Below are 4,619 nucleotides of genomic sequence, written 5' to 3' on the forward strand. Positions count from 1 at the left end.
TCTGACTCGTCAAAATCCAAATCGGACTCCTTCACTTTGACTGGCTCCTCATCAGGCTCCTCATCAGTGCCATAGCTAAGACATCCTAAGCCGCCTCTTTGAACGATTGGCTCCTTCACAGCTGGAGCAACATGCGGCTTTGCCTTCCCCAAACCAGCTCCTACAACATCCAAAACAGAAGAATCTTCCTCCAATTTGCTCCCAATCTGGGGCGGAGGTATTACAACAGGAATAGGCATAGGGGCAGGCATATCAGAAAGCAAAAAATAAGATTTCTTTTCAGAAATCGTATTACAAGTGACTGGCCACATAGGATCTTTCTTCTTAGCTGTCTGGGCAAAGACAATGGAATGTTTCCCTACTTTAAAGGTCAATGTCCCTAAGCCAATATCTATAACTGCACCAGCAGTGTGCAGAAATGGTCTACCCAAAATGATAGGAATGTGAGCATCCTCGGGCATATCTAGCACAACGAAGTCAACTAGGAAAAAGAACTTTCCTATTTGCATGGGAATGTCCTCTAAGACTCCTATAGGCTGGACCGCAGATCGATCAGCCATCTGTACTGTCATGTTAATAACTGCAAACATAGTCAATTTCAACTTCCTAGCAAGACTCAAAGGCATTACACTAATACTGGCTCCTAGGTCACACAAGGCCTTCTCAATAGAAAAGGTGCCAATACTACATGGGACTGAAAAGCTACCTGGGTCTTCTAGCTTGTGAGGTGCAGTATGGGTCAAATAAGAACATGACTCCTCGATTAGTGCGACAGTTGCATGCATTTCAAGTGACTACTTTTTAGACAAAAGTTGCTTCATAAATTTCATGTAAGCAGACACTTGATTAACTAATTCAAGAAAAGGAACTTGCACATTTAAACTACGAATAACATTTTCAAATTTGTTAAACGATACTTGTTCCTTCGTCGGCACCAATCTCTCTGGATAGGGGGCTGCAAGAAGCAACTTAGCCCTCTCCTCTAGATCTCTCACACTGGCATCGGTGGATTTAGGCTGAAAATCCACTACCTTCTCTTTGTTATAGCTCGAACCTTCTTCAGACCGTCTCAAAAATGAGCCATTAATCGTCATTGGGTCATACTTTGGAATCGGAACAGACCTATCACCATTTGGGTCTTGCCTCAATAATTTTGGGGTCGTCGTACCCCGAAACAAGTGGTCCCTCAAGTTATCTGGCATTGGAGGACGAAAAGGTTCAACTTCAGCAGCGCTGTCAGTCGATCGGCCATGTAGGTCAGTCGATCGACTGACTTCTCTGAACTGAAGTCGAATCGTAGCTGCGCGTTTGTTTGATCGATCGACCGTATATGTCGGTCGATCGACCGACATACCCTATCGATCGTCTTTTTCTTGTTATTGTTCGTCACTGCCTTCTTCTTACTTGGTTCCGCCTCATCTTTTCCAGTAGCTTCCTCGACCATAGCGGGCCCATCAAGGGTGGGTCCACTCCTCAAAGTGATAGCATTTAGAGTCTCCTTTTGATCCAGCTGCGACGGTAATTGCCCCGGAGCTCGAGTTGCACTATTGCTTGCCAATTGGGCAATTTGACTCTCCAACATTTTCATCCCGGCCTCTCTAGCTTGAGACTCCTTTAGCAACAAATTTTTCAATTCGGCAAAATCGGAGCCATGGGACTGCTGCTGCTGCTGGACATACGGAGGCTTTTGGTACGGCTGTTGTTGCTTATGAGGGGGCACATAATTCTGTTGCTGTTGCTGCTGCTGCTGCTGTGGACCCGGATTAAGAACATTCTGGTTGGTCCACCTCAAATTGGGGTGACATGGGAGGAATCGGGATATGTACCAGTCTGCCTATAATGTTGAAAGGCAGCACATACTTCAGTCGAACTAGGACAAAAATCCGAAACATGTCCCTCAGCTCCACACCTCTTGCATATAAAGGGACCGTCTGAAACTGCATTAACTTTATAAATCCCTCCTTTTTGAGATCCCCCAAAATCTATCTTGTCAAACCGCGCAGTAAGGGCCTCTATTGCAGCTACAGTAGGTGATTCAGCTGACCTTCTCTGATTTCCTCTAGAATTCCCATGCTCAGCTTTATGGGTGGCAATGTCATCAATGCTTTTCCACCCCTTCGTCTCACCACTATTTTCTTGAAATCTCCCATTGGCTGCAGCATCTAGGATGGCTCTTTGATCATCATAAAGACCATTGTAGAATTGGTTGTACAGAAACCACTTCTCAAACCCATGGTGCGGAATGGTTCGCACTAGTCTCTTGAAACGGACCCATGCCTCATGAAAATCTTCATCAGGACCCTGTTTAAAGCTCGTGATCTGAGCTCTAATCGCATTGGTCTTCGAGGCAGAGAAATATTTCTTGTAAAATGCTAGAGCCAGAGAATTCCAGTCCGTTATCCCATTAGCAGCTCGATCCAAGTCTCGGTACCATTCCCATGCAGCATCACGAAGCGAGAATATGAACATAGTCTCCTTCACCTGGTCCTGGGTCACACCGGTTGGTGGGGGTATGGAACAGCAGTAGTCAATGAACGTCTCCATATGTTTGGCTGCATCTTCATTTGCAGCTCCTCCGAATTGGTTTCTCTCAACCAAGTTAATATAAGACGGTTTCGGCTCGAATTTTCTATCCGTCCCTAGTAATGCGAATCCCTTATAGAGATTCTCAGCTTTTGGCTCGGAGTGACTGGCTATGCTAGCTTCCTCAGCCATATCTGGAGATGTGATGGTCTCAGCTGAGGAAGTAGAAATAGGTGACGAAGGTGGATCCTCCTCAAACAGCTCGTTCTCGTAAAAACTAGAATGAGAACCAGGCTCTTCCTCTGACTGTTGTTCTTGAAATAATCTCCTCTTCACGCGCAAAGTCCTCTCAAGCTCGAGATCAAGGGGAAATAATTCGCCTTGTTGAGACCTGCGCATAAGATGAAACTACAAGTAGAATATGAGAATACTTTAAGGAACAGATGTCCCTTAAACTGAGAAAAGACTAAAATAAAAACAACTAAAAATTTAAACAATTGCCTCCCCGGCAACGGCGCCAAAATTTGATACCGTCGTAGAGTACCAAAGATAAATTTATATTTCCAAACTACTACTATATATAGTGGCAGTCAGGGTCGAACCATAGAGAGGCGAATGTAATTTATAGTTGTCTGATTTTAGTCTTAAAGTAACAAATGAGTGGGGGTTTGTTTGAGTTGATCTATAACTAAAGGCAACAAAACTAAAATAAACGAGCTAATAAAAGAGGTAGATGAAAACAAATATTAAAAGGGGTACTAAGATGATCGGTTCACTATAGTTTCAGCGGCAGTACACTAGGTAGGTCTAAAACAATCACGTGAGACGGGAAAATAAGAAGTCCTCTCGGTCCATTCTTAACAGGTAGCATCTTTCGATCTCGCTACAGGTCTCTAATATCACTAATGCTAACTTTCGTCCTGAAAAGTGACTTAAAAGTCTAAATTAACTTATCTCTCGATCTTATTAATTTAGTCGTCTTAATTAGGTAGTCTATTTCCCTCCCCTATCTTTCGATCTTATCGGGTCGGTAAATTCCTAAACATTCAACTAGTCGCGTGTACTCGATTCGTCAAATATAGCAATTAAATTAATTAAAAAGAAGCATATCTCACGTGGCCAGTCGATCGACCAGGTAGGCCAGTCGATCGACCATGGCGTGTTCTAGGTCTTCCTATTCTAATGCCGCCTAACCTACAGATCCCCTACATCCTAGCACAGGGTATTTAGCTACTCATGTTTATGACAAAAACAACAAAAAGATTAATGAATAAAGCTACTGATTTCATGATTAAATTAACTAAACAAGCAAATAACATGAGACGATAAATTGGCTTTGGGAAACTACTCTAGTAATTCTAAACTATGAACGAAATAAAGCAATAAAACTGAATATTGGAACATAGAGTACCGTAAAAGGAATTGCAGAGAAAGGATCAAAACCGAATGCAAAAGTAAACTTTATTGATTACGAACAATAATCTCAAGAACCCTAATTATTGATGATAAAAGACTTGATAAAAACTTGATGATAAAAACTGGATGATTATTCTAAAACTAAGGTTACGTTATATAGGAATATTACATAACTCTTATTCCTAAACCTAATTACAATGGGCTTCGGAATTCTCGTTCTATTAACTTGCGTCAGAGTTAACGAGTTGGTCGATCGACCACTGAGACCGGTCGATCGACTGGAATACGCTGAACAGTAGCTTCTGTAAGTCGTGCTCTGGTCGATCGACCATAGGCATCGGTCGATCGACCACTGTAGCTGGTAGTCCGCTTCTAATTCTTCATAAAGTTGTCTTTCAGGCCTCGAAATACGCACCAAGTTCGCTTCCCGAGTAAATACTTCACGTCAAATGCAATGCAAGGTACTCGGGGACGGATTTAGCTCAATTTCTACTCATTTCCGCATAAATCTGCAATATTATATAAAAATACGAAAGTAGACGAAATGGGGCAAATAGTAGCATAAACTACATAATTGAGCTCTGAAATGCGTGTAAAATAGGGCGTAAAACAACATATTTAGGACACGCATCAGTGACAGCGGTAGGGCAAGTAAAGGAGGCTTGCATGTGCAAGGGGTT

Source organism: Silene latifolia, chromosome 8 (genome assembly GCF_048544455.1).
Source record: "Silene latifolia isolate original U9 population chromosome 8, ASM4854445v1, whole genome shotgun sequence".
NCBI lineage: Eukaryota > Viridiplantae > Streptophyta > Magnoliopsida > Caryophyllales > Caryophyllaceae > Silene > Silene latifolia.